Here is a 9,403-nt window from a genome sequence, read left to right on the forward strand (position 1 = left end):
TCATATCAGAGAAACATATCAGGTTGGAAAAGACTTCTAAGATCATCTAGTTCAACCCCAACCCACCCCACCATGCCCACTGACCATGTCGCTCTCCCACATCTCCACAGCTGTCTAACACCTCCAAGGATGGGACTCCACCACCTCCCTAAAAGCAGGAAGAAAGGAGCTCAGCCTCCAGGTTGGTGTGATTCATACTTTGGTTTCTATGCAGAGATTGATTCCCAGAGCCAGGGCTATGGACACAGATGCCAGCCCAGCAGTGGCCCTGGTGTCTGCTGTCCTTAGGAGCTGCTCTGGAACAGTGGGTAGCTCCCCACTGCTGCTTTTTACACATTCATTTTACAAGCACATATAAAATGCAGCCGTCAGTTTAAATCCAAATGTGCCATACATCTCTTGGGTGTGTAAAATCTTAGTGCGCTGAGGATGAACTCAGCAGTGGCAGTGGGCTGGCCATTTGCTTATGGCAATTTTGTTCCCAGGCTCATAACAATGATTTACTCCTGTCTGAAGATGGGACTGCTTTAAAGGTAGATTTATAGGGTGATGTTACAGCTGACCTCTCAATAACACTGGGAACTGCAGGAAACATTCAGGAAGAAGTTGTCACTGTGAATACAACCCCAGGGAGATCTTAGGGAACCCGTGTGCCCTGAGGTTGGTACAAACATTACTGGACCATTCTCTCTATTTTTCTTCTTCACTCTTATGAGCTGGTTCCCTTATGTTCTTTTTCCTAAGTTTGTTTTTCTTTGCCTCAGCAAAGTGGGGGTGCTTGTGCTCCATCTGTCAAAAGGCGAGATGAGGCTGGGGCAAGGGCTGCCTGGTTTCAAGAACATAAAGGTGTGGGTGAAGGAATGTGACCTTTCTTTTCTCACACAATCCCTTGTGATATGGTCCGTGCCTCTGCCAGCTCAAGACATCCCCACAGCAGCTGTTGGAAAGGCTCAGATGAAGCAAACAGCATTGCCTTGGCCACCTGGTGCTCCCCGGGTGGACTCTGAGTGGCGTCGGCAGCCTTTGAGGCTCTCAGTAGGGTATTCGCTTCTCTCCATGGTCATGTAGATCTGCTGAGACACAAGATTTAATTACATGACTCATTATGTCAAGATACCCCCTGTCTTGAATAGGTGCTTTTATTAAATAAATATCCCAGAAATAGCTCTTGGCTCCAAGAGAAGGATTTTGCATTTGCAGAGATAGAGCAGGACTGGTGTGGGAAAGGCTCATCCCATGCACACTGAGGTGAAAACCCATGACCCACCTGTTCCTTACGGTGATACACAATATGATTCCCAATGTAGGCCATGCAGATGTTACAAATGCTGCCCAAAGTCTTGTAGGCTCGGTCTCTGCTGCTGTCTCTTTGTGTTTCTCAACTTGATCTCGAAGTAGCTATTTCTCAAGCAACAGTTTGTGACTTAGAAGACAAATGTACAGAGGAGAAATGCCCAAACTGACCATTGAGAGGGCCAAAATGACAATTGGCCCATCTACCAAGGAATAATTCCAGATGAAGCAGTGCTTCTCTGTAATGAAGGAGCGTCATGGGGAAATGTGATGGGAAAGTTGAGTCACAGCCCTGCTTGGTTTGTGAATAGAAATTACAGCTTTTAACATCTGGGCTCTGAATATAGAATTGTTTTCTGTCTTTAGTTGTTTGCCTTCCATTTCATCGCAAGCTGCTTTCTCAGGCCAATTACTTTAATTGCCTTGACAAAGCACGTCAAATCCAGGTTTGCAACAACATTGGTCTTCTTTTCCCCTAATAAAGTTCTGAGTGACTTTAATCTGATGTTGGTCACCAAGCCTCACTACTTAAAACTGTCTTCTCCCTTATTGTCAGTACTAACAAATTAACACTAATAACTGCAAACAACAATTAGTAACAGGATTGGGATGTTCACAAGGCCCAGATAAAACTCCCACCATAATGAACACAACCTCAGCTATATTACATCTGCAGAGGGCAAATCCAGGGCTGCATCAGGTTTTGCTTCAATGTCATGGGCCATGGTTTGAGCTTTACTTGTCCATCATATCACACTTTGCATGTAGGCAGCGTGGAGGAGCAGCGCCTTGGGAAGAACAGCATCCCAGGCACACTGGGGTTCCCACATCCCACCAGAGGCTGCAGGTCTCCCTGTCACCTCCTTCCTCCCTCCAGTGCATTTACTGCTGTTCATCTGATCTTTCTCCTGCCACATCTCTCATCCCAGTAGATCACTGCTGCCCCTCCTGAGCACCCCCTGTTCTGAGTCATGAGATGTCGTTCCTCTCTGTTAGATGTGGAGGTCACCTTGTATAGGCTCCAAAACAATTTATCATCCCAGGCCCAGGGCTGATGGAAAGTCCTCAGTCCATTTTCTGATTGCATTTGGCTTTAAAACGCTTTGCAGAAACAAAGGAAGAATCTCCAATTCCTTTGCAGGTATTTTATTACTTTAGAAGACATTTTTTTTTTTGGTGAAGCATCTTGCAATACCTGAAGTCACTGTAGCTAAATGTTCTGAAGGAAAGCCCGGGCACCAGCAAAAGGGATCAACTTCTGCCTGGTACCGAGGTCATTGTGCTGGGAAATCTGCTCACAGCATGTCTTGGAGTGTGGTATGTAAGGTGTACAGCCCCTACGTGGCTGTGTGGCATCCCTTATACCGTAAGGGCCTCCTTGTAACAGGAAACATGTAACAGGAAAGGTTTGTTTAAATCATTATGCTTACTGCTGCTATAAGATACTACATATAACAGCGCTGCCATCATTTCCTTCTCCAAATCTGGTCCCTTCTGATGTCAGAGTAAGGTTGTATCTACGGGGATCACTCTCTGGCCATGTGAGGGCTATGGGATGGGCTATAAGATGGACTCCCCAGCTCTATTGTGGGCTGTGGCTCTTACTATGGTTGCCATGGTGGTAGCGAGACAATTAGAATGGCTTTATAACCAGCTGAAAGTACCGACTGTTTCCTGGATACCATACATCCCAATCAATCTCAGCTCTGACAGACCTTGGAGCAAAGCCAGGTCCAGTGACAGTTACTGGTGCCATTTAATGCATTTTTTTTCTTTCTTCAGCCCTGTAAGGTTAGCATTCCCGCGTGGGCTTGAAGCTGCAGTTTGAGGTAAAAAACAAAACAACAGCCCTCATCCTTACCAGATTTGGTATTTTTCAGCCAGCATCCTTCCATTCGAGTGACACGATGCAAAAATGCAGAACATTACCAACACTCTCCTGATCTTTTGACCTGCAAGAAGCTGAATGGGCTTCATGGCACTGAGTGATGTGAGTGCTGCCCTTTCGCTCTGCGCACTGAGTGAGGGATTTCTTTGTTAGGCTCCTCCTAGCAGGCTGTGTGCTCCCCGTGCCAGGCCATTCCCTGTGGGTGGTGGGGGCTGGAAGCAATATGTTGGAAGTCACACTGTATCCCGACAGCTTGGGACTCGGAGCTGTCAAGCAGTGGCTCATTGTTAGCACGACTTCTTCCAGAAAGCCGGGAAAAGAAAAGACGACTAAAGGCTTTTTATGGCCTGTTGACACACGAGTCTGGTAGGAATCAGGCAGTCTACGAATCCAGAGGAAAAGCTGAGGGCTTCAATAGTGCAATAGCAATCAATAGTGCACACTCAGTCACCTTGCTTTAGATGATCAGGTGTCACATCGGTCTCTTGAACTTCTGACCTGCCCATACATTTGCAAGCTCTTTGGGTTTACCTGATCCACGTACGGAGGAGCCTCCAGCAGCCTCCAATACACAGGCAACCAGCTACCTGCGGGAGTTCCTCAGTGACCACAAAGAACAGCTGGAAAAATACCTTGTTTTCCAAAAACAAGAAATGTAGCAGTGTAGATGTGAAGTTATGAGTTCATTTAAATGCTTTGTTTGAAGATATTTTTTCCACAACTCCTCCTTGACACCAGTAGGTCTTCCTGGCTGCTCATGTTGGATGATTTAATTTCAAAATCTGTTTAGAGCTTATGTTCTAACAAAGGACAATAATTACCCAAATAACAATGAATTTAACCAGCCACTCGAGGAGTCGGGATGATTTACAGCTTTCAGAGGAGCTGGTGCTCGCTTGCCTTTGTCTTTCTACTTAGTGCCTCTCTAATACTCTTCGGACACAATGACTTTCTGAACTATTCTTTTTTTCTTTTTTTTTTGTTCTGAAATAGAACACAGACCCCCCTCCACCACCTAATTTGCTGCATACAAAAGGAGATTTAATAATCCTCTTAATGACTATTAAGTACAAACCTACCAGATGGCAAGTTTAGATGCTCAAGGGGGATACAGGCTGCTTTTCTTGGAGAAGCATTTGAATGTGGCTTTGAAAGAGAGAGTCCATTGATGTATTTAATCCTTTCCTTAGTGGTGTGCTGTGATATAACTCAGAAGAGGTGCAAGAAGGAAGATATGGGTCTTATGGCTCAATAGAGGAAACAAATGGAAGCATTTTACTGATTTCTCAGGTCTCTTTGAGAAACACATTAACTACGACCTTGATCATCTCTGCAGAAATTTTGAGCAGTATCATTTGAATCCCAAGCATAATGTTACAAACGTGAAGAAAGGAAAGATTTAAGAAAGATACTGGCGTCCAAAACTACTTCTCTGCATTTAAACCACGGATGTTGTTTACATATATTCAGAGCTCTCCAGGAAGAAACTGTTCTGCTTCATTTTCTTTTAGTTTTTTCCTATGCCAGAAGTCAACTTGCTAACAAGATTAATTGATAAAAAGGAGGACTTCTTTAAGAACAAATGTTTTGAATCTCAGTTCATTTCCAAGTCTTTGGCTGAATAATTCATCTGACACATAACTGAATAATTCTGCTTCATAGATTATCTGAGGAGAGATCACAATATTTACATACGGACCTATTGTTCAGATTTATTGGCTAAATAATTCATTGGAATAATCTGTGCTCTGCGTCTTATTTGTGGCCAGTTCCTTGGGAGATGTTGATATTGGTGTGATATGGTTCTGTTCCCAAGTGGATGAGTGTAACTTTCTGGAATGATTTTGTGATGTAAGTGGTTGTTATTATGAGTTTGAAATGTGTTTTCACGCTAACTTCACACTTGGTGAGTGTTCCTACCAGAAAATGTGTTCCCTAGGATAGCTGTAGAAAGCAAACACAAAAAAAGGAAGAAACACAGTCAAAGCAAATCCATAAAAAGATTCAGATGAACAGAGACGTGTTTGTGGGACATGATTATCTCTGTTGTGATGCAACACGGAAAAGCAGAAGACCTCAAATTGATAGAGTAGAAATCTCTGTCTGCCAACCAGCTACATGATCCTGCATGGACAGCTTGGAAAGATCAACAGCTGCCAGACCTACTACTGAACAAATATGACCCATAGAGGTTTGCACTCCTTTGGGGCTATAGGTTACACAGCAAAGCATCAAGAAAAACAAAATGTCAAGTTACATATCAAATGAAGAGCAGTGAGAAAAGAGGGAAAGGGCATATTCTCATGGAACACAATGATCTCAGTATTAGGGTTGAAGAAAATAGGGTATTTTATGTGCTCTTTCCAAACTAACACAATAGCCTGTAGTAATGGAAACTACCTGATACTCCGAAAACAAGAGAATAATTTCCATCATGATCCAGTGATCGACTTTCACCCTGAATATGGAGATCAGATCCCCTTATCTTTGCTAGTGCTATTAGAAGACCTGTTTGGTAACAAGAAAAGAATTCAACCTAACAACAGTCCATTCATCCTGGCATTGCATCAGGCAAAAAAATCAAGCACTTGTTTGGAACACTAATTCTCAGCAGATCTTTGCTTCAAAAAGTGCTTGCCACGAGTCAAGAGGTGTATTAAAATAACTGGAGAGGGGCCTTACTCTCAGAAAGCCAATTGAACTCTGTGTTTCTTCCCACTGTGACAAAGTAGATTCAAATGGAGAATCTTTCACAGTACAGGTGTAAAGCTTAATGGTGAAAACCAACCGTTCCATCTTTAATCCCAGATACTTACTGAGAAGACAGGCTGCAGTTTTTTCTCTCTTTAGTATCCATATCTTTCTCTAAATTTTGGAGGACTCCTCTGGACCTACAAGAACAGGTACATACATATGTATGTATGTATGTATGTATGTATCTATCTATCTATCTATCTATCTATCTATCTATATTTGTCTCTCTACTTACTATCAGTTTTCTCTGCCCACTCACCTTGTATCACTAACATAATATTCTAAGACACTTCTGCTGACAATCCTTTAGTGCACATTGTTTGTTCATTACACTGGGAGATGTCCTGAGGTCCAGTGGTCCTTTGCTCTTCTCTGTGATCTACAGATTTACTGGCAGTATATTGTGGGATTCCTATCCAAAACTACAGGAACACTGGTCTGGAGGGGTAAGTGTATTAAACTGCCAGGCTCCCATGATTCACATCCTTTCCTACCATCCATTAGTGTTTCTGGCACCATTTTCGAATTAGTTTTGGGCAGCAGACGGAGGACATGCTGCTGAGTGCTATGATTATGAGATTCATTAATTTGGATGGGATTATGCACATGCATTTGTAGTTGGGCAAGTAGAAGAATTTACATCTGGGCTTTCTTTGGACATTTGATACTGAAGTGATACAGCTTCAAGAATTGATATTGCAGAATCAAATCTGGCAGAGCATTTACTTGAAGTAGTTCTACTTGATAAAACTTTTGATTCAGGATTCGAATGGGCAGCAATGAGTGGTAGAATCCAAAAAGTGATGCAGAACTGGATGGCCACTGCTAGTGGCAAAGCTTTTGATGACAAAAGTGAATCACAAATATGAGCAGAGCCCAGAGCTACAAGAACATCGCCATGAGAGTGCCCATCAAGTGAACAACCATGCTACCATTGCCTCTGGCATCTTGATGCTGATTGAGATCTCACCATCTGGGGCCAGGAGATGAGCTACAGCAAGTGTTGTCATGGGGATTTGTAATGGGGTGGGTTCTGCTCTGTCACATCACGAGCCTGGAAATGTGCAAGAGTTGGTGCTGGCCTTAAAAGATTGTAAGTGACACACATGCCTACTCTGGGCTTGCAGAGTTCAGCTGATCACTATGAAACATCACTGACATTTATGTGAAATTGAATGGTCTGTGATTCTGTATTATTGCAAAAACTGGGTCTGCTCTCTGGAATGGAAAAGGACTAGTTTTTTGTTTTTTTGTTGTTTTTTTTCCAGAGAGGATTTGAGCATTATGGTTCATCTCCATGTTCTGGGCATCTGGATTCAGTGTATTCTCTGTTTGCCTGGCAAAGGAATTTCTTTGTTGGTGGTTTCAGCAAGATGGAAGAATTCTTTAGCTTTGAATGGAGTGGATGCAGATGATCACTGGCATGTACTTCAGGAAGATGGAGAGGAAGGAGGTGGTAATTCATGAGAAGGGTAGGTGTTTCTTATCATGATGTGCCTCAATTGACAAATGCCTGCAATTTTTTGCACATAAGTAAGTATGAGACATCCTGAAGGAAATACTGGAGTGGGAATTTGGGTGGGAGCAGGAGGAAGACATTTAATACTTTAGGCAGATGGGAAAAGTATCTCTGTGAAATGACCAAAATAGTAATGACCACAACGTAGTAGGTATTTGGTGTGCTGAGGACAAAGAGTGATTTTTAGTCTATGAATGCACTGTAACCAAGGAAATGTCTTCTTCTTTGATGTATTGACGGTGTGTGGGCATGATCTGTCATTTAGGGGTTGAGCTGGATCTACATGACCTTTTCCTGTCAGATGCATCAAAATGAATTTGAGTGAGGAAACTGATGCATGGCTTGTTGAATACAAAACTGTGTGAGAAACGCACAAACATAACTGCTATGAGTTGCACTGAAGATGTGTAGGACCACCAGGAGGTGCCAAAGCAAGGCTAGCAATAATGAGAGCCCCGGAACTGTGTATGTTCCAAGTTGTGTGGAGCTCTCTGCTCAGCACTTATGCCAAAATCAATGTCCCCACTGTTTGCCTTTGCATTGCCCATCCAACCCCCCTTCCAGGGTGCCCCATTCCTGTTCTTTAGGAGCAACCCAGAAGCTCCATCTGCCCCACTTTCCCTGAATCCCCTCTGTTGGGATGTATTCTGGAGGCACTGGCACAGATTCTCTTGCACATGTTTTTTCCATTCAGGTATTTTTCAGTCTCCCCATGTGTGATGATGCTCCTCTTCACACAGGTTGTATGTTACAAGTGCTAAGCGAAATGATAAAACCTCTGAGTACTTATTGTCCATTTCTAGTTTCCATGGCAACCTTGATTAAATGCTTCTTTTCCCACGTTTCAGGAATGCCATTCACCTTCTTTCCCACTCCCTAGTTCCTCTCAGAAACAGGGGACTTCCAAGCACTTCCCAGGGGCAGAAATTATGAGCTGGGAACATTTTCCAGTGAGTTTTCTGCTTGAGACCTATTGCTATTGCACGTGTATGGGGCTGAGCAGTATGAGGGTAGCTGAATGGGTGGTGGCTGCAGTGTGGCTACAGCAAATCTGTAAGTCTCTGATGACTTTGTGTTGAATTGTGTGCACAGAGAGAAAGAGAACCAGGTGATAAGCAGATATATGGCCAGAGCATGGGGAAGAAAGGTGTTCTATATTGGTTAAATATTTCATTTTTACATTGTATAATTTCTGTGCATTTATAAGTATCCACTGTTTCAGGCTCCTTCTGCAATGTTCAGCAAAGTTCCTCTTAAGGCATTTGGAGGCATTGCCCAAATCTGCCACATCTGTGCCTATCCATGGTTGCTGTTGCTTATTTGCACTTCTACAGATCCTTCCAGTACCTGAGATAGCTCTTGTGCTAGTGTTATGCACTTGCAAGTGGCTGGTTCTGGAAAGATGGCCTATTCCACCACAGTTCAACCTGGCAGCAGAGTCTGTAATACTGGATTCTGTGTTATCTGTAAAATTATAGTCCAGCTATGCAGGGTCACCAAAAAGACCAGCCCCAGTAAGGAGCAGTATCAATTGGGTAGTGTTTGAAAACGTACCTGAAGTGTAGAGTTAGTACCAGAGCTAGATGAACATCAGATGTTCTGATTCACCAAAAGTAAGATTTTCTTGCATCTTTTTCCTTCAGAATTTCTGCAAATCAGAGCCAAAGACACAGACTCAAGGCTTCTCAACTCAGGAACTTTCAAGATATGCCTTTCTGACCCAATGGTTTGCAGTATCCCCAGCCTGGCAATGTTAGGGATCCACAGGAAGGCACCCCAGAGCCTGGCCTCTGATTTGGTCTTCTCCATGAAAGATTCCACACAGCCCTCTCCAAGAAATATTCAAGATTTGAAGAAAGCAGCTGTTGAGCTTAAGCAGCTAAATGAGCATTCATGAACCCTGGAGACCATTCAGCCTCACTGCAAGTTTCACTGTCACTCATTTGTGG

This window comes from Excalfactoria chinensis, chromosome 5 (genome assembly GCF_039878825.1).
Source record: "Excalfactoria chinensis isolate bCotChi1 chromosome 5, bCotChi1.hap2, whole genome shotgun sequence".
In the NCBI taxonomy this organism is placed as follows: domain Eukaryota; kingdom Metazoa; phylum Chordata; class Aves; order Galliformes; family Phasianidae; genus Excalfactoria; species Excalfactoria chinensis.